Here is a 25,191-nt window from a genome sequence, read left to right as displayed (position 1 = left end):
AATGGAATGATGAACCTCTAGGTGCAGTTAACATGTGATACAGTCCTACTATCGTGGATCCCTACAGGACGGAGGTCATGGACAACTCGTCAAACCCCATCGTCTGTCATATGTCAAGATTTGTTCGACTTGAGTTCGATAGTGGAAAACTCTTTTTCACTTTATATTACTGCCCTGGCCAAGGTCTTAGAACTCAGTCTAACAAATCACATAGGATCACTCCTCTTCTATCAAGGTCGATAGATTCCTTATAGGTGCATACCCTACTCCTACAGTGAACCTACTGCAGCCAATCTACACTGCATGGACCCATATGGCTAGAGACCATGTATGTGTGCAGTCAAACTACAATAACCTCACTGTGAGTAGCCAAAGCACCGCAGGTCAAAGAACCAGTCACACTACTGCAACATCAAGCAAGTCACTGACGAGTGGATAGACATCCAAGTGACTTCTTGTCTTGGTCACGCTCAGTACCCTTGTTCTCTAACAAGCACCTGCACTATCACTTCAGTGTCCCTACACTGTGGACTCAAGTCTCGTCCATCCAGAAGGAAAGTGATCTGTGCACTGATCGGATCGATCACCGTCCTCGTGATGATCCATTGATCAGGAGCATTTAGAAATTAATCACCAATGATACATGGCTCAAATTCTCAACTCTTGAGAATATGTATCATCATCTTATTAATTTCTTGGACGGTTCATAGACATATAAACAATATGAATGAAAAGATGCCTTTTATTTATTCAATAATAAATAGTCAAGTACAAAATTATGTCCCTAGAATCAACAATGTGTCAGCCAAATTGGCTTCTAGAGCAGACATATAACAATCTCCCACTTGCATTAAAGCCAATTGGTCATATATCTTAGGCCCATCTTCTCAAGGTGGGCTTCAGTCTTTTGCTGACTCAGCTGCTTAGTGAACGGGTCTGCCACGTTATCCGCGGAGTCTACTCTCTGCACCTCTACATATTTCTTCTCCACATAGTCGCGTATGAGGTGAAAGCGCCGCTCTATATGCTTAGACTTCTGATGAGACCTTGGCTCCTTAGCAAGGGCTATGGCGCCATTATTATCGCAGTAGAGTGTTATGGCATCTGATGTCATCACATCCAACTCTGCAATGAATTTCTTGAACCAGAAGCCTTCTTTAGCAGCTTCAGAGGCGGCGATGTATTCAGCTTCCATAGTAGAATCAGCAATGATCGGTTGTTTAGAACTCTTCCAATTCACCGCACCACCATTGCACAAGAACACGTATCCAGATGTTGACTTCCTGTCATCGACATCAGTCATGAAGTCTGAATCTGTGTACCCTTCTACCTTTAACTCTGATGATCCTCCAAAAACCAAGAATAAATCTTTAGTTCTTCTCAAGTACTTAAGAATATTCTTCACAGCTGTCCAGTGTTCTTCACCTGGATTCGACTGATATCTGCTTGTGACACTCACAGCAAGAGCTATATCAGGTCGTGTACATAGCATGGCATACATGAGGCTTCCTATTGCCGATGCATAAGGAATCTTGCTCATGCGTTGAATCTCTTCAGATGTGTTGGGGCACATCTTCTTGGAGAGATGAATTCCATGCCTTAGGGGTAAGAGACCCCTCTTGGAGTTTTCCATACTGAACCTCTTCAGCACCTCCTCTATGTACATCTTCTGTGAAAGGCCAAGCATCCTTTTAGATCTATCTCTATAGACCTTTATTCCCAAAATATAGGATGCTTCCCCAAGGTCTTTCATGGAGAATTCTTTTGACAACCAGACCTTGACCGAGGTTAGCATGGGAATATCATTCCCAATCAAGAGAATGTCATCTACGTACAGTACGAGAAAAACGACAGCACTCCCACTAACCTTTTTGTAAACACATGGTTCCTCTTCATTTTTGATGAAATCAAACGTTTTGATTGCGTCATCGAAACGAGTGTTCCAACTCCGAGATGCTTGCTTTAGTCCATAGATGGACCTTTGCAGCTTGCAGACCTTGTGATCTCCATCACTGGAAGTGAAACCCAAAGGCTGTTCCATATAGATATCTTCATCAAGATATCCATTCAGGAATGCAGTTTTCACATCCATCTGCCAGATTTCATAATCATGAAATGCTGCAATGGCAAGCAATGTTCGGATGGATTTTAGCATGGCTACAGGTGAAAAGGTCTCCTGATAGTCAATGCCTTCGCGCTGACTATACCCTTTCGCCACAAGCCTTGCCTTATAGGTCTCTACCTCTCCATCCGAACCTATCTTCCTTTTGTAGATCCATTTGCATCCAATAGGTACAATACCTTCTGGTGGGTCTACTAAGGTCCAGACTTGGTTGGAACGCATGGAGTCTAACTCTGACTTCATTGCTTCCAGCCATTTCTCGGAATCGATATCAGATATCGCCTCGTTGTAGATTTTGGGATCCTGTATGTGATCCCTATCTCCCACTAGGAACATTTCCTCGGTATCCTCTTCTAGTATACCTAAGTATCTATCGGGAGGATGGGAGACCCTACTAGATCTACGAGGTGGTCGAGGGACATTGTGTACTGGCTCTGTATGAATGGGTTCAATAGGATCCATGACTCGTTGCTTTTCAGAGACTTTCTCTTCAAGCTCAATTTTCCTCCCACTGCCTCTATCAAGGATAAACTGATTTTCCAAGAAGATGGCATGACGGCTCACAAACACATTGTGATCCTCTGAGACGTAAAAATTGTATCCTAATGACTCTTTAGGATATCCTATAAAACGAGCACTTATGGTCCTAGCCTCTAACTTGTCCGCCTGTAGTCTCTTGACGTGGGCCGGACATCCCCAAATCTTGAGATGACCCAGACTTGGTTTCTTACCATGCCATATCTCATACGGTGTGGTAGGAACGGATTTAGAGGAAACTCTATTCAATAAATAAATCGCTGTGAGTAAGGCATCTCCCCAAAGGAACATAGGTAAATCAGTGAAGCTCATCATGGACCTGACCATATCCAATAGGGTCCGATTCCTCCTCTCTGACACCCCGTTGAGTTGAGGTGTACCCGGAGGTGTCCATTGTGAGACTATGCCGTTTTCTTTGAGATAGTCCCGGAATTCCCTACTAAGGTATTCTCCTCCTCGATCTGATCGAAGAGCTTTAAGAGGTTTTCCAGTTTGTTTTTCTACTTCATTCTTGAACTCTTTGAACTTTTCAAAAGACTCAGACTTGTGTCTCATAAGATACACATACCCATACCGTGAGTAATCATCGGTAAAGGTAATGAAGTAAGAATAACGTCCTCTGGCTAGCACATCGAATGGGCCACATACATCTGTATGTACTAGGGCAAGTAATTCAGTGGTCCTCTCCCCATGTCCTACAAAGGGCAGTCTTGCCATTTTTCCTTGAAGACAGGACTCGCAAACTGGATATGACTCGGAAGTCAATGAGCCTAAAAGCCCATCTTTATCCATTTTGTTCATTCTGTCCTCTCCAATATGGCCAAGCCTGAGGTGCCACAAATATCTTTGGTTTATCTCATCTCTGGATCTTTTGGATCCTTTGGCACTCACATCTTGCTCGGTAACATTCACAGATACATCCATATGTAAATGATAGAGACTGTCAATCATGAAACCACGTGCGACTATTTTATTTCTCAAATAAATAGAACAGCAGTCTTTGTCAAATGTAAAAACATGACCTTCCTGTGCTAGACATGAAACAGAAATCAAATTTCTGCTAGCAACAGGTACATAATAGCAGTCTCTAAGTATTAAACTAAATCCAGACGGTAGTCGCAGATGGTAGGTGCCCACAGCCACAGCAGCAACTTTTGCCCCGTTGCCAACCCGAAGGGTTACCGCACCTTCCGCCAGCCTTCTACTTTCCTTTAGACCCTGCATGGTAGTGCACAAATGAGCACTAGAACCAGAATCTATAACCCAACTAGAAGTAGAAGAAACCGTTAGATTAGTTTCAATTATGAGCAAGTCTATACCTTCTGAAGGTATGTCACCTTTCTTGTTCTTTAGGCTCTCGAGGTATGAAGGACAGTTTCTCTTCCAGTGGCCTTCGACATTGCAGTGAAAACATTTTCCTTTGTCGTTAGTCTTTTTCTTTTGAACTTCCTTCTTTTGCTTCTTGTCTTTCTTCTGCTTCTTAGCAGGCTTCTTTTTCTTCCAAGCAGACTTTCTCTTGGAACCAAAAGTCAACTCAGCAGTAAGGACATTGCCCCTTGAACCTTTCAAGGCTCCCTCAGCAGTTACCAACATGTTGATTAGTTCAGTCTTAGTGCATTCAATCTTATTCATGTGGTAGTTTACTATAAACTGACCAAATGAATCAGGAAGTGACTGTAGGATCAAATCCACTTGCAATTCCTTGTGCATGTCCATACCGAGCTTCTCAAGCTCCTCTAGGTCCTTGATCATGGTCAGACCGTGATCATGGACAGACTGCCCTTCGCGCATCTTCGCTTTGAAAAGCCTCTTGGACACTTCAAAACGAGCTGTGCGACTCTGCTCACCATACAACTCTTGCAGGTGTGCCAGTATGTCCCTAGCAGTCTTTATATTTTCATGCTGGCATTGGAGTTCATTAGACATGGATGCCATCATATAGTATTTTACTCTAATGTCATCATCCAACCACTTTTTATGCAACTCACGCTGAACATCAGTAGGACGTGCTGGTAGTGTGGGGATATCTGAATCGAGTATGTAGCCTATCTTCTCACAGTCCAAAACTATTTTGAGATTTCTAAGCCAGTCTTTGTAATTGGTTCCGGTCAGTCGGTTGGTCTCAAGAATACGGGTCAGAGGGTTTGAAGCCGACATTGTATCTGCAGAGAGTAAAGATTCTAGTTAGACTTTTGTATTTGATCCTAATCTGTTCTAAGGTCTTTTAGAACAAATGTAACTCCCACTATTTTCTCGAATCCCTCACACTCCTCTGGTAGGAAAACGGAAATCCTACACGACTAGGGTTTCTAGTGGGTACTGCGGTCCCACCAATTTACATGCCACCTCACCTAACAGTTATTGGTGACACATAGATGGATGAGTGTACAACTCTTGTACAATGCTTCTCAAGCATGTTGCAGTGTAACTTGGTCTCTAAGCCATGAAGACCTCACCTAATAGTTATTGGTCCCATTTCTTAGTTAAGTCAGACCCACCGTATAACCGTAGGAATAAAGTCGTCATTGGGTCCTCACCTAACAGTTATTGGTGCCCAACCCCACCTTTACCCTACAACATCTCATGTCTATAGAGAGGTCCAGCCCCCCGATGCAACTTGACCACTGTGTCCAGCTGAGACAAATCAACATCAGAAAGGCCTTAGCAGCTCTACTACAGTGGAAGACCTATTGACTTAATATTGGTTAATCAGGTCTTAGTGTTTGCAACTTGAGCCCTTCATAAGAGGTAATCGAACAATTGGCCAGGTAAGCAGGTGGGAGGCTCCCCTTACTCAGAGAGTAAGGTCCTAATTAAGTAACCACCTTTCATGCTTTCCTAGACACCAATTAGATCAATTAATCTAATATGACTTGCTCATGTCGGTTCACTCTCGACTTGATTGAGGAGGTTTTGATTTGGGTCTCAATTGGGTTTGCTACATCACATGTAAACCTATCTACCCGACTCGCATTCACATCTCATGCAAACGGTACATCACAGGCAGTTATAATCGCAGCATCAAATAAAGTTAAACTTTAAATAGGTGATGATCATGGATTCTAATTAGGTCGTATTACAAGCACATGCACATCAATCGATCAAGTGGTCTTCAACTCTTGAATTGGTTCTAAGCCACCTTGATTCGATCCTTGATCAACTCTTGATCCCATCGCCATCAACCGCTTAGATCACCTTTCATCTCATGCCTTTGCTTCAACTTGATCGTTGATGTACATCACATCACAGAAATACAACCAGATGTAAAATAAAAATAAAAATAAATTACATCTTCTTTTAGGAGGCACGCAGGCCTCTCAAAACATCAAATAAGATGCATGCAAGCATCTGAAAAATTACATGACATCGCAGATCACATCGCAGGTCATTACATTTGATACCAAAAGAGGTTGAATCCTATGATCATCACCGTATGCAACAATTATAATTTTCAGATCTGAAAACTAACTGATTGTATCATGACATAGGTCGCTGATCATGCTAATCATGATTCTAAACTTTGTAATCCCATTAACAATGCATTTAGAATCATCTTTTTATCACATAAAAATCAGCATGCAAAAAACAGCACCCCTGAAAAATCTGCATGCAGAATTTTTCAGCATGCATGATCATTCAATTTTCAGATCTAATATACCTTTAGATATTTAATTCTTACCTTAATCTACGAAGCCTAGGCTCTGATACCACTGTTGGGAACCCGCCCATGCCGCTGATATTTCAAAACAAAAATCAGATGGCAGCGGAATCGGCATGCACGGGTTCGACGTTCATCGCATGAACGTTGTTTCTAGACCTTTCGTAATTAGGTAAGAATTAAAACTTTTAAAACTATTAGGAAGATCAAATCTTCACCTTGCACGGGTAGATGATCACCGCAAATCTGAATTCGTGGTTTTGGAAGAGGGTTCGCTTGAAGCCGTTCAAACGTCCGGCCTCTACGGGTATCCACACGAAGCAGGATCCGATCCAAGCTCTCTATCTCACCGGGGTGCTAGCTCCCTTGCAGAGATAGCTTTTGATGGCTGATCTCCTCTCTTTCAATCAACCCTTGATTGTGCTTGAGAGGAGGAAGAAGAAGGATGAAGATGGGAAGAAGATCAAAAGCCCCTGCAGCCTTCTTCTTTTTCATGCGTTGGAGCCAAGGAAGAAGACCAAGAGGAGGGAGACGCCTCCTCTTCTTTTCCCTTTGCTGATGGCGGCTGAACCAAGGAGAGATGGAGAGGGGGTGGCCACGTGATGAAGAGGAGAAAGGTCCATCTAGGGCGCCGGCCCTAGTCCTCCTTTAATAAGGATGAAGGGCTCCTACAAGTTAGGAGCCCTTGACTACTTTCCAAGAGGGGGCGCCGGCCCCCCTTCTCTCTTCATGTCGCACCAACTAAGTGAAGAGGGGCTGATGCCCCTCTTACTTGGTTAACCCAATCCTCTTCCAAAAAGGATTAGGTGCCTCTCTCATGGTTTAATCCTAATCTAATTAGGATTAGCCAAATTTGGGTTCAATCTACGCTAGTCCTAATCCAATTAGGACTTGAATGAATCATGACTTAATTGAACTCTTCAATCCTAATCCAATTAGGAGTCATGTTGATTCATTAGATTAATAATTAATTTAGACTTAAGGAATCCTAATCCAATTAGGATTTGTTTAATTTTAGTCCTAATCCAATTAGGACTCCATTTGAATCCGAAGTCCTAATCCAATTAGGATTTCTAGGAATCCTACTCCAAGTAGGAATCCAATTCAAAATTCCTAATCTCATTAGGATTGTAGAAATCCTATTCCAAATAGAAATCCCAGTCCTACTCCAACTAGGATTCCTAGTCCTAATCCAATTAGGACTCTAGGAATCCTACCCGAAGTAGGATTTGTGTTTAAGTCCAATTAATTAATTCCCTTTGTTCCTTCTTCAACTTCTTATCAATCAAATTGATTTCTTGTGATTCCTAATCACGATTTCAACCATCGGATCGGTCAATACTTCTAGTGTGTGTGACCCCATAGGTTCTATTCTGACTGGTAGTGAGATATATTGTGATCTCTATCTCAATATCATTGAAAACTCCTTTCAATGGGTTGGAACGATTCCAACTCAACTCATTAGGGTTTATCGATCATCAAGATAATCCCTATGAGTCCCACCATCCACCAGTGACACCTAGCAGCATGTAGTGGCTACCCAGCAGAATGGAATGATGAACCTCTAGGTGCAGTTAACATGTGATACAGTCCTACTATCGTGGATCCCTACAGGACGGAGGTCATGGACAACTCGTCAAACCCCATCGTCTGTCATATGTCAAGATTTGTTCGACTTGAGTTCGATAGTGGAAAACTCTTTTTCACTTTATATTACTGCCCTGGCCAAGGTCTTAGAACTCAGTCTAACAAATCACATAGGATCACTCCTCTTCTATCAAGGTCGATAGATTCCTTATAGGTGCATACCCTACTCCTACAGTAAACCTACTGCAGCCAATCTACACTGCATGGACCCATATGGCTAGAGACCATGTATGTGTGCAGTCAAACTACAGTAACCTCAATGTGAGTAGCCGAAGCACCGCAGGTCAAAGGACCAGTCACACTACTGCAACATCAAGCAAGTCACTGACGAGTGGATAGACATCCAAGTGACTTCTTGTCTTGGTCACGCTCAGTACCCTTGTTCTCTAACAAGCACCTGCACTATCCCTTCAGTGTCCCTACACTGTGGACTCAAGTCTCGTCCATCCAGAAGGAAAGTGATCTGTGCACTGATCGGATCGATCACCGTCCTCGTGATGATCCATTGATCAGGAGCATTTAGAAATTAATCACCAATGATACATGGCTCAAATTCTCAACTCTTGAGAATATGTATCATCATCTTATTAATTTCTTGGACGATTCATAGACACATAAACAATATGAATGAAAAGATACCTTTTATTTATTCAATAATAAATAGTCAAGTACAAAATTATGTCCCTAGAATCAACAATGTGTCAGCCAAATTGGCTTCTAGGGCATACATCTAACACCGAGAAGCCCATCTTTCTCCATTTTGCTCATTCTATCCTCTCCAATATGGCCAAGCCTGAGGTGCCACAAATACTTCTTGTTTATCTCATCTCTGGATCTTTTAGATCTTATGGCATTCACCACTTACTCAGACACATTCACAGACACATCAATATGCAAGTGATAGAGACTGTCAATCATGAAACCACGTGCAACTAATTTATTTCTGAAATAAATAGAACAGCAGTCTTTATCAAATATCATAACATGACCATCCTGTGCTAAACATGAAACATAAATCAAATTTCTGCTAGCAGCAGGGACATAATAACAGTCTCTAAGTAATAAACTAAATCCAGACGGTAATCGCAGAGGATAGGTGCCCACAGCTACAGCAGCAACTTTTGCCCCGTTGCCAATCCGAAGGGTCACTGCACCTTCCGCCAGCCTCCTACTTTCCTTTAGACCCTGTATAATAGTGCACAGATGAGCACTAGAACCAGAATCTATAACCCAACTAGAAGTAGAAGAAACCGTAAGGTTAGTTTCAATTACGAGCAAGTCTAACACACCTTCAGAAGGTGTGTCCTTTTTGTTCTTCAGGCTCTCGATGTATGAAGGGCAGTTCCTTTTCCAGTAGCCGTTGACGTTGCAGTGGAAACATTTTCCTTTATCATCAGTCTTTTTCTTATGAACTTCCTTCTTAGGCTTTTTGTCTTTCTTATGCTTCTTTGCAGGCTTCTTATTCTTCCAAGTAGACTTTCTCTTGGAACCAGAAGTCAGCTCAGCAGCCAGAACAGAGCCCCTTGAACTTTTCAAGGCCCCTTCAGCAGTTACCAACATGTTCAACAACTCGGTCTTCGTGCATTCAATTTTATTCATATGGTAGTTTACTATAAACTGACCAAATGAATCAGGAAGGGATTGCAGGATCAGATCTATCTGCAGTTCCTTATGCATGGACATACCGAGCTTCTCAAGCTCCTCGAGGTCCTTGATCATAGTCAGACAATGATCATGGACAGACTGCCCCTCGCGCATCTTTGCCTTGAAGAGCCTCTTGGACACTTCAAAGCATGCAGTGCGACTCTGCTCACCATACAACTCTTGCAGGTGAGCCAGTATTTCCCTAGCAGTCTTTATGTTCTCATGCTGGCATTGAAGTTCGTTGGTCATGGATGCCATAATATAGCACTTGACCCTAATGTCGTCATCAGTCCACTTCTGATGCGTCTCACGCTGATCATCAGTAGGACGTGCTGGTAGCCTAGGGATATCATTCTCGAGCACATACCCTATTTTCTCACAATTCAGAACAATTTTCAGGTTCCTAAGCCAGTCTTTATAGTTGGTTCCGGTCAGTCTGTTGGTCTCAAGGATTCGGGTCAAAGGGTTTGAAGCTGACATTGTGATCTGTAGAGAGTAAAGATTCTTGTTAGACTTTGTACTTGAACTTAATTTGTTCTAGGAACTTTTAAAACAAATATACTCCCACTATTTTCTCGAATCCCTCATACTCCCTTGATGGAGAAACGAAAATCCTACGCGACTAGGATTTCTTGTGGGTACTGCGGTCTCACCGATTTACATGCCACCTCACCTAACAGTTATTGGTGACATATAAATGGATGAGTGCACAACTCTTGTACAATGCTTTTCAAGCAAATTGCAGTGGTACTTGGTCTCTAAGTGATGAAGACCTCACCTAACAGTTATTGGTCCCATTACTTAGTTAAGTCAGACCCACCGTATAACCGCAGAAATAAAGTCGTCATTGGGTCCTCACTGTTGGGAACCCGCCCATGCCGCTGATATTTCAAAAAATTTTCAGATGGCAGCGGAATCGGCATGCACGGGTTCGACGTTCATCGCATGAACGTTGTTTCGAGACCTTTTGTAATTAGGTAAGAATTAAAACTTTTAAAACTATTAGGAAGATCAAATCTTCACCTTGCGCGGGTAGATGATCACCGCAAATCTGAATTCGTAGTTTTGGAAGAGGGTTCGCTTGAAGCCGTTCAAACGTCCGGCCTCTACGGGTATCCACACGAAGCAGGATCCGATCCAAGCTCTCTATCTCACCGGGGTGCTAGCTCCCTTGCAAAGATAGCTTTGATGGCTGATGTCCTCCTTCTCAATCAACTCTTGATTGTGCTTAGAAGGAGGAAGAAGAAGGATGAAGAAGAGGAAGAAGATGATCCCCTACGCAGCCTTCTTCTGTTGCTTGCGTTGGATGAAGAAAGGGTAGAGGAGGAGGCCGCCAACACTTGGTGAGCTTCTACCCTTGCTTGCGGCTGCAACTAAAGAGAGGAAGAGGGTGGCCACGGCACAAGAGGAAGAGAATTCCAATGCCCTAGGGCGCCGGCCTCATGGTGCCTTTTATAGCCATCAAGGGCTCCTCCAAAGTAGGAGCCCTAGATGGTTTTCCAAAGAGAGAAGGGGGGCGCCGGCCCCTCTCTTCATGCCGCACACAAGGAGAGGAGGAGGGGCGTGATCCCTCCTTCTTGTGATGCCCTAATCCTCTTCCAAAGAGGATTGGGTGCCTCTCTTATGGTTAAGTCCTAATCTAATTAGGATTGACCATATTGGGTTCAATCTACGCTAGTCCTAATCCAATTAGGACTTGAATGAACCATGACTCAATTGAACTCTTCAATCCTAATCCAATTAGGAGTCATGTTGATTCATTAGATTATTAATTAATTTAGACTTAAGGAATCCTAATCCAATTAGGATTTGTTTAATTTTAGTCCTAATCTAATTAGGACTCCATTTGAATCCGAAGTCCTAATCCAATTAGGATTTCTAGGAATCCTACTCCAAGTAGGAATCCAATTCAAAATTTCTAATCTCATTAGGATTGTAGGAATCCTATTCCAAATAGAAATCCCAGTCCTACTCCAACTAGGATTCCTAGTCCTAATCCAATTAGGACTCTAGGAATCCTACCCGAAGTAGGATTTGTGTTTAAGTCCAATTAATTAATTTCCTTTGTTCCTTCTTCAACTTCTTATCAATCAAATTGATTTCTTGTGATTCCTAATCACGATTTCAACCATCGGATCGGTCAATACTTCTAGTGTGTGTGACCCCATAGGTTCTATTCTGACTGGTAGTAAGATATATTGTGATCTCTATCACTATATCATTGAAAACTCCTTTCAATGGGTTGGAACGATTCCAACTCAACTCATTAGGGTCTATCGATCATCAAGATAATCCCTATGAGTCCCACCATCCACCAGTGACACCTAGCAGCATGTAGTGGCTACCCAGCAGAATGGAATGATGAACCTCTAGGTGCAGTTAACATGTGATACAATCCTACTATCGTGGATCCCTACAGAACGGAGGTCATGGACAACTCGTCAAACCCCATCGTCTGTCATATGTCAAGATTTATTCGACTCGAGTTCGATAGTGGAAAACTCTTTTTCCACTTTATATTACTGCCCTGGCCAAGGTCTTAGAACTCAGTCTAACAAATCACATAGGATCACTCCTCTTCTATCAAGGTCGATAGATTCCTTATAGGTGCATACCCTACTCCTACAGTGAACCTACTGCAGCCAATCTACACTGCATGGACCCATATGGCTAGAGACCATGTATGTGTGTAGTCAAACTACAATAACCTCACTGTGAGTAGCCGAAGCACCGCAGGTCAAAGGACCAGTCACACTACTGCAACATCAAGCAAGTCACTGACGAGTGGATAGACATCCAAGTGACTTCTTGTCTTGGTCACGCTCAGTACCCTTGTTCTCTAACAAGCACCTGCACTATCACTTCCGTGTCCCTACACTGTGGACTCAAGTCTCGTCCATCCAGAAGGAAAGTGATCTGTGCACTGATCGGATCGATCACCGTCCTCGTGATGATCCATTGATCAGGAGCATTTAGAAATTAATCACCAATGATACATGGCTCAAATTCTCAACTCTTGAGAATATGTATCATCATCTTATTAATTTCTTGGACGATTCATAGACACATAAACAATATGAATGAAAAGATGCCTTTTATTTATTCAATAATAAATAGTCAAGTACAAAATTATGTCCCTAGAATCAACAATGTGTCAGCCAAATTGGCTTCTAGGGCATACATCTAACAATCTCCCACTTGCACTAAAGCCAATTGGTCATATATCTTAGGCCCATCTTCTCAAGGTGGGCTTCAGTCTTTTACTGACTCAGCTGCTTAGTGAACGGGTCTGCCACGTTATCCGCGGAGTCTACTCTCTGCACCTCTACATCATAGTCGCGTATGAAATGGAAGCGCCGCTCTATGTGCTTGGACTTCTGATGAGACCATGGCTCCATAGCTAGTGCTATGGTGCCAATGTTATCGCAGTAAAGTGTTATGGCATCTGATGACATTACACCTAACTCTGCAATTAACTTTTAATCAGAAGGTTTCTACTGCACCCTTAGATACGGCTTAACATTCAGCTTCTAAGGTAGAATCTATAATGATCGGTTGTTTGGAACTCTTCCAATTTACTGAATCACAATTGCACATATTCTGATGTAGACTTTCTATCATCAATATGTGTGCATCCTTCTACCTTCAACTCTGATCTTCTTCCAAAGACCAAGAACATGTCCTTAGTTCTTCTCAAGTACTTAAGACTGTTCTTCACAGCTATCCAGTGCTTCTTGCCTGGATCCGACTGATATCTGCTTGTGACACTCACAGCAAGAGCTATATCAGGTCGTGTACATAGCATGGCATACATGAGGCTTCCTATTGCCGATGCATAGGGAATCTTGCTCATGCGTTGAATCTCTTCAGATGTGTTGGGGCACATCTTCTTGGAGAGATGAATTCCATGCCTTAGGGGTAAGAGACCCCTCTTGGAGTTTTCCATGCTGAACCTCTTCAGCACCTCCTCTATGTACATTTTCTGTGAAAGGCCAAGCATCCTTTTAGATCTATCTCTATAGACCTTTATTCCCAAAATATAGGATGCTTCCCCAAGGTCTTTCATGAAGAATTCTTTTGACAACCAGACCTTGACCGAGGTTAGCATGGGAATATCATTCCCAATCAGGAGAATGTCATCTACGTACAGTACGAGAAAAACGACAGCACTCTCACTAACCTTTTGTAAACACACGGTTCCTCTTCATTTTTGATGAAATCAAACGTTTTAATTGCGTCATCGAAACGAGTGTTCCAACTCCGAGATGCTTGCTTTAGTCCATAGATGGACCTTTGCAGCTTGCAGACCTTGTGATCTCCATCATTGGAAGTGAAACCCAAAGGCTGTTCCATATAGATATCTTCATCAAGATATCCATTCAGGAAAGTAGTTTTCACATCCATCTGCCAGATTTCATAATCATGAAATGCTGCAATGGCAAGCAATGTTCGGATGGATTTTAGCATGGCTACAGGTGAAAAGGTCTCCTGATAGTCAATGCCTTCGCGCTGACTATACCCTTTCGCCACAAGCCTTGCCTTATAGGTCTCTACCTCTCCATCCGAACCTATCTTCCTTTTGTAGATCCATTTGCATCCAATAGGTACAATACCTTCTGGTGGATCTACTAAGGTCCAGACTTGGTTGGAATGCATGGAGTCTAACTCTGACTTCATAGCTTCCAGCCATTTCTCGGAATCGATATCAGATATCGCCTCGTTGTAGGTTTTGGGATCCTGTATGTGATCCCTATCTCCCACTAGGAACATTTCCTCGGTATCCTCTTCTAGTATACCTAAGTATCTATCGGGAGGATGGGAGACCCTACTAGATCTACGAGGTGGTCGAGGGACATCGTGTACTGGCTCTGTATGAATGGGTTCAATAGGATCCATGACTCGTTGCTTTTCAGAGACTTTCTCTTCAAGCTCAATTTTCCTCCCACTGCCTCTATCAAGGATAAACTGATTTTCCAAGAAGATGGCATGACGGCTCACAAACACATTGTGATCCTCTGAGATGTAGAAATTGTATCCTAATGACTCTTTAGGATATCCTATATAACGAGCACTTATGGTCCTAGCCTCTAACTTGTCCGCCTGTAGTCTCTTGACATGGGCCGGACATCCCCAAATGTTGAGATGACCCAGACTTGGTTTCTTACCATGCCATATCTCATACGGTGTGGTAGGAACGGATTTAGAGGGAACTCTATTCAATAAATAAATCGCTGTGAGTAAGGCATCTCCCCAAAGGAACATAGGTAAATTAGTGAAGCTCATCATGGACCTGACCATGTCCAACAGGGTCCGATTCCTCCTCTCTGACACCCCGTTGAGTTGAGGTGTACCCGGAGGTGTCCATTGTGAGACTATGCCTTTTTTTTGAGATAGTCCCGGAATTCCCCACTAAGGTATTCTCCTCCTCGATCTGATCGAAGAGCCTTAAGAGGTTTTCCAGTTTGTTTTTCTACTTCATTCTTGAACTCTTTGAACTTTTCAAAGGATTCAGACTTGTGTCTCATAAGATACACATACCCATACCGTGAATAATCATTGGTAAAGGTAATGAAGTAAGAATAACGTCCCCTGGCTAGCACATCGAATGGGCCACATACATCTGTATGTATTAGGGTAAGTATTTCAGTGGTCCTCTCCCCATGTCCTACAAAGGGCAGTCTAGCCATTTTTCCTTGAAGACAGGACTCGCAAACTGGATATGACTCGGAAGTCAATGAGCCAAGAAGCCCATCTTTATCCATTTTGTTCATCCTATCCTCTCCAATATGGCCAAGTCTGAGGTGCCACAAATATCTTTGGTTTATCTCATCTCTGGATCTTTTGGATCCTTTGGCACTCACATCTTGCTCGGTAACAGATACATCCATATGTAAATGATAGAGACTGTCAATCATGAAACCACGTGCGACTATTTTATTTCTCAAATAAATAGAACAGCAGTCTTTGTCAAATGTAAAAACATGACCTTCCTGTGCTAGACATGAAACAGAAATCAAATTTCTGCTAGCAACAGGTACATAATAGCAGTCTCTAAGTATTAAACTAAATCCAGACGGTAGTCGCAAATGGTAGGTGCCCACAGCCACAGCAGCAACTTTTGTCCCGTTGCCAACCCGAAGGGTTACCGCACCTTCCGCCAGCCTTCTACTTTCCTTTAGACCCTGCATGGTAGTGCACAAATGAGCACTAGAACCAGAATCTATAACCCAACTAGAAGTATAAGAAACCGTTAGATTAGTTTCAATTATGAGCAAGTCTATACCTTCTGAAGGTATGTCACCTTTCTTGTTCTTCAGGCTCTCGAGGTATGAAGGACAGTTTCTCTTCCAGTGGCCTTCGACATTGCAGTGGAAACATTTTCCTTTGTCGTTAGCCTTTTTCTTTTGAACTTCCTTCTTTAGCTTCTTGTCTTTCTTCTGCTTCTTAGCAGGCTTCTTTTTCTTCCAAGCAGACTTTCTCTTGGAACCAGAAGTCAACTCAGCAGCAAGGACATTGCCCCTTGAACCTTTCAAGGCTCCCTCAGCAGTTACCAACATGTTGATTAGTTCAGTCTTAGTGCATTCAATCTTATTCATGTGGTAGTTTACTATAAACTGACCAAATGAATCAGAAAGTGACTGTAGGATCAAATCCACTTGCAATTCCTTGTGCATGTCCATACCGAGCCTCTCAAGCTCCTCTAGGTCCTTGATCATGGTCAGACCGTGATCATGGACAGACTGCCCCTCGCGCATCTTCGCTTTGAAAAGCCTCTTGGACACTTCAAAACGAGCTGTGCGACTCTGCTCACCATACAACTCTTGCAGGTGTGCCAGTATGTCCCTAGCAGTCTTTATATTTTCATGCTGGCATTGGAGTTCATTAGACATGGATGCCATCATATAGCATTTTACTCTAATGTCATCATCCAACCATTTTTTATGCATTTCACGCTGAACATCAGTAGGACGTGCTGGTAGTGTGGGGATATCTGAATCGAGTATGTAGCCTATCTTCTCACAGTCCAAAACTATTTTGAGATTTCTAAGCCAGTCTTTGTAATTGGTTCCGGTCAGTCGGTTGGTCTCAAGAATACGGGTCAAAGGGTTTGAAGCTGACATTGTATCTGCAGAGAGTAAAGATTCTAGTTAGACTTTTGTACTTGATCCTAATCTGTTCTAAGGTCTTTTAGAACAAATGTAACTCCCACTATTTTCTCGAATTCCTCACACTCCCCTGGTAGGAAAACGGAAATCCCACACGACTAGAGTTTCTAGTGGGTACTGCGGTCCCACCGATTTACATGCCACCTTACCTAACAGTTATTGGTGACACATAGATGGATGAGTGTACAACTCTTGTACAATGCTTCTCAAGCATGTTGCAGTGTAACTTGGTCTCTAAGCCATGAAGACCTCACCTAACAGTTATTGGTCCCATTTCTTAGTTAAGTCAGACCCACCGTATAACCGTAGGAATAAAGTCGTCATTGGGTCCTCACCTAACAGTTATTGGTGCCCAACCCCACCTTTACCCTACAACATCTCATGTCTATAGAGAGGTCCAGCCCTCCGATGCAACTTGACCACTGTGTCCAGCCGAGACAAATCAACATCAGAAAGGCCTTAGCAGCTCTACTACAGTGGAAGACCTATTGACTTAATATTGGTTAATCAGGTCTTAGTGTTTGCAACTTGAGCCCTTCATAAGAGGTAATCGAACAATTGGCCAGGTAAGCAGGTGGGAGGCTCCCCTTACTCAGAGAGTAAGGTCCTAATTAAGTAACCACCTTTCATGCTTTCCTAGACACCAATTAGATCAATTAATCTAATATGACTTGCTCATGTCGGTTCACTCTCGACTTGATTGAGGAGGTTTTGATTTAGGTCTCAATTGGGTTTGATACATCATATGTAAACCTATCTACCCGACTCGCATTCACATCACATGCAAACGGCTCATCACAGGCAGTTATAATCGACGGGCAATTGATCGAATCCCTTAATTTGACGAACCCTATTTATCAAAAAAATTAAGGATGCACTGTGTCTGGCTGAAGACAATAAACTTAGCGCTTGTTGGGAGGCAACCCAATTCTTTTAGATTTCTTTAACATTGAGGACAATGTTAGGTTTAGATTTGGGAGTATTTTTAAGTATTTTTAATCATTTTTGTTTTGTTTGCATCTCTTACATTTGTTTTCACTTCATAATGTCAGGTTTATTAAAAAATAAAAAATAAAAATAAAAATATCTTTTTTTAAAAAAAATTGTGTTCATTTTCATTTTTATAAATTGAAAAAAAATAAAAAAAATAAAAAAATAAATAATAATAATAATAATAATAATAATAATTTTTTAAAAAAATATTTTTTTACCTAATTTCTATACATGAATGCGAGAATGATAAACACACAGGGTATATAAAATCTAAAAAGCCCAATGACTAGTCGGAAGTAATACAAATTTAAGTTCTTTTTATTAAGTCTCTTTTAGGGAGTTGTAAGCTAATTAATACTTTGGAATTTCACTACACACTGGCCGACCCTTCTAAGGTCTAGGTTCGACATTATGTTGATAGTATAGTAGCAACCTTGGATCCTGATGAATCATACTTATCTAATCCAAAAAAAAAATTATCAATAAAAATGGATTTAGTCAGGAACATCGAAAAGGGCTACCTATTGTCAAAGGTCAAGTGGGCTTGTGATGAGGACTTCGAGCATAAGTCCGTAGGGGAGTCTTAATGCCCGACACCTTATGCCAACTGGTGTGAGAGTTGTCGACTGATTGCTCGTTACACGGAGAAATCACCACAAGAGTAAAAGTGCACAATTTATATATCTTTCTTGAAAAAAATTCTTATCTTCAATGAAAAAAAAAATTATTAAGAAAAAATGCTGTATTGACCTTGAAAAAGATAATAGTGTGAAAGCCGTCGTTGTAAAAATTCGAGTAAACTGGAATATTAAGATAAAGCCCGTGAGGTACTAAAGTAAATATCCACAACTCTCGAAATTCTGCTGATAAGATGATTTTGAATCAGTGAGCAGGTCTTTTCGACCAATCCTTGGAGACTACTAGTATTAGCAATATTTTGGAGATCCGAACTCTTAGCTTGTGTACGGTCCAGATTTTACTGAGCACTCTAGTATAAATAAGTTTTATAACTCCCTAAACGGAAACTTAATAACTTTAACTTAGATTGCATACTAACCTAGAATTTGGGCTGACTTAGTAAATAAAACCGTGTGTGCTTTGAAATTCTTATCATTTATGTATCTTAAATTAGATTTTAATAATAATTAAAAAAAGAGATTTTTTTGAAATTCTTAGCTAGTATGCATTTGGAATTTGATTTTCAATTTATAGATCAATCGATTTAAAAAAAATAAAGAATAAAATAAAAAAAACAAATTAATCATGACAATAAATGATTTATTTTAATATTGAAGTTTGTGGGTATCTTCACTGAAAACCCTCATGAGACTATAACCCGTCCACTAGGATAACCTAGGGGTTTAAAGCCTTGTTGCATATGGTAAATGCAATCGCGATTCCTGCGAAAGTGAGTAAATGTCTTTTCTATTTTGCTTGAAGACTAGCAAAACATAGGTTTGGGGGTGTGATAAGTGCTGAATAATTTATAATTTAGTTATCTTTCCATAGCACTTATCAATGTTCTTAAACTGACAAAAACGTATTTTACCATGAAATTGAATAATCATTTAAATAAATTTAAAATATGGTAAGAAGTAGATAATTTTTTTCTTAAACCAGACTCTGAACTTGTCTCCCTCTTGGTTGCAATCTTGTTTTGACCCGGTTTGGTGATCTAATAGAGTTGTAATCAAGCTAAGGTTATAATTAAATGGGTTTTGGTACTGAGTAGATTGAAAGTTATAATTAATTATTTTTATATGGGAAAAATGTTTGATTAACCCTTCTTATTAAGTCACGGTCTTGTTTATTTTATCTGGTTGAGTTCAGTCTGAAGCAGTTTAGCGAGAATTAAATTTAAATGATGTTGGACTCGAGGACAAGTCAATGATCATGACCCACCTCAAATCCAAAGCCAATTCCCCAATCCTTCCCAGATCAGCAGCCATCCAACGGACTTGCCATTCTTTCTTTACCAGCTGAAACAGGGGAGACTTTTATGCCGTTGATTTCAAATCCTCCCCAGCACACCCAGATCCTCGTTTCAAAGCAACACACCCAGATCCTCGTTTCAAAGCAACGCTCCCAAATCCTCCGCGATCGATTCCCAGCTCCAAGCCATGATCGGCTCCCACCAGCCTTCCATTCCTCTTCTCCCGCGAGGCATCCAGGCAGGCGTTTTCTGCATCCAGGTAGCTACGACATCGTCTTCATCCCCGGATGTTCCGCCTGCGACCATTCCTCCGTCGATCCCGCAGCCAGCCCTCTTCCCAGCAGCCGAGATCCAGCTCTTCCGCATCAGCCCGTTCCAGCCGCATCCAACGACCACACCAGCGACCAGCATCCTGTTTCTCGCCATCACCGTCCGCATCTCCTCCGGATTCAAAATCCCCAAATCCCGGATCCCATCCGCACTCACCAGCATCTGCAAATCAAGCCCGAAATCCAGCCCTTCATCCTTTTCGTCCGCAATCTACCCTCCAGCATCTCGCCCCAGAATCACAGCAGCCTAGCATTCAGCCCCGTCTCCCGTCCGTATTCATCTTCCACGGATCACTCCTCCGCGACCAGCTCCCGTGATCCAGCCGATGATGTGCACTCCGCCCAAGGATCATGCGTCCGCTCCCTTTGGATTCATGGCTGGCTTCACCAAGAAAGGAGAGACCTATATAAGAGAGGGGAGAGCTCGGTTTAGAGGGAGAGGGAGCTCGGTTCAATAGAAAACAGGGGAGACTCTATTTCGGTGAAGAAAAGAGAGAAAAGAGCCAAGCCAGCGAAGAAGAGAAAAAGAAATAAAAAAAGAAAGAAAGAGGGGGGAAAGAGAATAGTTTTGGATATTTTGGAAATAATGGGAGGTGATCAATTTCATTTGAAGATGGGAGGTCGTCCGGAAGCCATGCGCGGCTAAACGTCTAATCTAGGGCTGGATGAAGCCCTAGCAATGTATCAGGACAATTGTAGTTCTTACTTTTTTATTATTTTGGAGTTTGTTTAAATTCTTATTTTCAATAAAATATTTCTTTATGATATTTAAATTTTGAGCATGCTAGTTACTAATCATGTTTGCTAAAGTAGTCTAAGATGATCCATGCCTAGGAATATGCAGTGTGCTGCATCCTAGATTAGCATACTTAGGTAGACACTTCATGCTACATCGAAGATGGATCTTCCTAACACTCTTTATGCTTTTATTTTAAAAGGCTTGTAGCCAAAATTGCATGCCTCTCCAAAAGACAAAAATTAAAAACACAATCCTTGATGCAATGCTATGTGGTGGATTCCAAACCCTAGATCTATTTACTCTGATAAATTCCAATCCGTACTCATAGTTTAATTTAGTTAAATCAAGTTAGCAAATCTTTCTTCTTGATTTATTTTTAAAAGAAAAATAACTTATTCTTCAATCCCTGTGGACCGACACCCGTAATCACTATCCTACAGGATACGTGCTATTGCGTGGTTTATTTTCAAAATTGAAAAAACCGATCAGTAAGGTCCTAATTAAGTAACCACCTTTCATGCTTTCCTAGACACTAATTAGATCAATTAATCTAATATGACTTGCTCATGTTAGTTTACTCTCGACTTGATTGAGGAGGTTTTAGTTTAGGTCTCATTTGAATTGGTCTAATAGTTTGCATCATATGTAAACCTATCTACCCCGCTTACATTCGCATCACATGCAAATAGCACATCACAGGCAGTTTATAATTCAGCAATAAATAAAAGCTGAATTTTAAATAGGTGATGATCATGGATTCTAATTAGGTCATATTACAAGCACATGTACGTCAATCGATCAACTGGTCTTCAACTCTTGAATTGGTCCCGAGTCTCCTTGATTCGATCCCTGATCAACTCTTGATCCAATCGCCATCAACCGCTCATATCGTCGTTTATCTCATGTACTGTCTTCGACTGATCGTTGACGTACATTACATCACAGAAATACAACCAGATATATAAATAAATTACATCCCTTTTAGGAGGCTCGCAGGCCCCTCAAAATATCAAATAAGATGCATGCAAGCATCTGAAAAATTACATGACATTACAGATCACATCACAGGTCTTTACATTTGATACCAAAAGGGTTTGAATCCTATGATCATCACCACATGCATCTTATGCATGATTTTATCCAATCTGATTTTAATTTTATTATGCAACCATCTGAGATCCAGATCATGCAATACCTTAATTTTAAACATCATAATCATATCATAATTTTAAAACTAACATCGCATGATCGATCTAACAAAATCAGCATGCTGAAAATTTTCAGCAATCACGAAATTTCAGCACGCAGAATTTTTCAGCATGCATAATAATTAAAAAATCAGAACTAATTCATAAAAATTTATTATTATCTTAATTGGTTTCCCAAAAACCATGCTCTGATACCACTGTTGGATTGCCCCACAGCGGCGCGACATTCGCGGCGGAATCCGCATGCCGGGCCCGGTGCATCGCATACGCCGGAACAGGATCGGGTAGATTTCAAAATTTTTCTGAATCAGAATGATTCAGAACCCTTTTGAATTAAGATGGGGACTAAACTAAGATCTAATAATTAATTATGAATTGTTAAACTATCAGAAAATCAGAAATATAAAAGTTCAAATGAAGATCTCATCTTCACCTTTGTGCGGGTAGAAGAACACCGCAACCGATGATCGTGGTTTGGTTCCTTGTAGCCGCACAAACGTCCGGCCTCTACAAGTATCCACACGAGGTTGCTGAAGATCAGAGATGGGGCTTCACCGGGGTGCTAGCTCCTTGCAAAAGCCTCTCTTGGATGTCGAAGAAGAAGGAAGAAGAAATCACAAGGATCCCACCTTGTGCAGCCTTCAAAAGGAAGAAGAAAACCCTTCACTGTTTTGATTCTTTTCTCTCCCTTTTTGCTGATTTAAAAATCCCCAAAAATATAGCCTTGCTGCCCCATGCCTGGGAGAAGAGCTCTGATTTTTCTTGGGGCGTGGGGCTCCCTTTTTATAGGGTTTAAAACCCTATGCGCCAGGAAACCTATTCCTAATAGGTTTCCTGGTGCCTTTCTTTATTGGCGGGCCCCTTGATTCTTGGAAAAGAATCAAGGGGCTCCGGCTCACAGCAAAGAAGGAGAGGGGGCCACGCCCCTCCTTGCCCTCTTGGCTGCCCCCTCTTGCCTATTTTGACTCTTCAAAATAAGCCATCAAGAGGGAGGCTCTATTCAGGGAAAAAGGCTGAATTAGGTAGGGTTTTTAGGGACTCGATCTAGCCAACTCTTGACTAGGATTTGAGTCAAATTTCTTTGGGTCAGACCCAACATAATTTGACGCAATTAATCAGCAATAATAGACTTAATTATAATCTAATTATAATTATTTAATTCTTCCATTTAACTCACTAACTCTTAGTGGGTTATTTCGAACATCAATCTTATTGACAATTGATATTGTGATTCTAAATCACAATTCGACAATCCTAATAATCAGAACCTCTAATGTGTGTGACCTCATAGGTTCTAATCTGACTGGTAATGAGACATATTGAGATCTCCATCTCAATATTACTGAAACACTTTTAGTTCTACTCGTCAGGGTTTACCGATCATCAGGTAAATTGCCGTGAGTCCCAACATCCACAAGTGACACCTAGCAGTATGTAGTGGCAACCCAGTAGAATAGAATAATGAACCTCTAGGTGCAGTTATCGTATGATACAGTCCTACTATCGTGGATTCCTACAGGATGGAGGTTATGGACAACTCGTCAAACCCCATCGTCTGTCATATGTCAAGATTTATTCGACTTAAGTTCGAGAGGGGAAAACTCTTTCTCCACTATGCATACTGCCCCGGCCGAGGTCTTACGAACTCAGTCTTATAAATCACATAGGATCTCTCCTTATCTATCAAGGTCGATAGATTCCATATAGGTGCATACCCTACTCCTACAGTAAACCTACTGCAGCCAATCTACACTGCATGGACCTATATGTCTAGAGATCATGTATTCGTGCAGTCAAACTACAATAACCTCACTGTGAGTAGCCGAAGCACCACAGGTCAAAGACCAGTCACACTACTGCAACATCAAGTAAGTCACTGACGAGTGGATAGACATCCAAGTGACTTCTTGTCTAGGTCACGCTCAGTACCCTTGTTCTCTAACAAGCACTTGCACAATTGCTCCAATGTCCCTACACTATGGACTCAAGACTCATCCATCAAAGAAAGCAATATGTGCACTAATCTCAGCGGATCAATCACCGTCCTCGTGATGATCCATCGATCAGGAGCAATTCAGGAATTAATCATCAATGACACATGCCTCAAATTCTCAACTCTTGAGAATATGCGTCATCATCTTATTAATTCCTTGGACGATTCATGGACACATAAGAACATGAATGAAAAGAATGCCAACTTAATAGGTCAAGTACAAATTTATGTTCTAGAATAAAATAATGCGTCAGCCAAATTGGCTTCTAGGGCATACTTCTAACACAGCGTGCCTTATAACGTCAACGATGAATCAAATAATCGAGGAAGACATGTATCAATAAGCATAAATCATAAAAAAAATTTCAACATATAAGAATCATGACATAATCAAAAGATAAATCGTATAAAGCAAAGGATTAGAATTTACATCATGAACTTGGTACATCAAAGGATCTCCCTTCACCCATCACCTACGATATCAGCCCTCCATCAAAGAAATAAGCCTCCTCATGTTTTTTTTCAAATTTTTTTCGGAAACAAGGGATGCCCTGTTTCTTCTTTTTTTTCTTTCTCTCTTTGAATGGCTGCTGGTTGCTCTATTTTCTTCCCCCAAAAAAATGAGCACCCTTTCCAGCCGAGGAAGCTCTCTACATATAGATCCCTAGAGCCCATGGAATCGATGATTCCCCTGATCGCGCGTGGAGAGGAGATGAGAACGGAGCCGAGGATCGTGCGTCAGATGCTGAAAATGCGGAGCGAACATGGAGGGATGCTTTGCGGATGGCTGGGCTGATGCTGGGATTGGGATGGACGAACGGGATGACTGGGGCTGATCCCGGGTGCGGACGATGCGTGGATGGATGCAGAAGGTGCTCGCGGATGCTGCAGCATTTCACGGGATGCTGGGAATCCGGAAGATTGCTCGGACGTTGATCGCGAAAGCTTTGAAATGGTGGAAGGAGGCAAACGCGGAAATGGAAGCTTGTAGGGGATTTGATGCGGTAGAATCACTACGAACGGCTGGGGGGTCTGATGCGGGTCCGAAAGAAGGGGATCACGGGCTCGGACGCTGTGGAGGTCATCGCGGGTGGAAGAAGTGGGCGGACGATGTGGATCTGAGAAAATTACTGGAAGCCGCAGACGAAGAAGGGAGTTGATCGCGGGTGCTTCGCGGACGCTGGGAGACGCATGAGGCAGATGAAATTTGGGTGAGCAGAAA

This window comes from Phoenix dactylifera, chromosome 9 (genome assembly GCF_051530095.1).
Source record: "Phoenix dactylifera cultivar Ajwa chromosome 9, Ajwa_hap1_PhDact_Kaust_v1.1, whole genome shotgun sequence".
Classification (NCBI taxonomy): domain Eukaryota; kingdom Viridiplantae; phylum Streptophyta; class Magnoliopsida; order Arecales; family Arecaceae; genus Phoenix; species Phoenix dactylifera.
The sequence above is the reverse complement of the archived record's forward strand: the minus strand, read 5'-3'. Positions refer to the sequence as shown.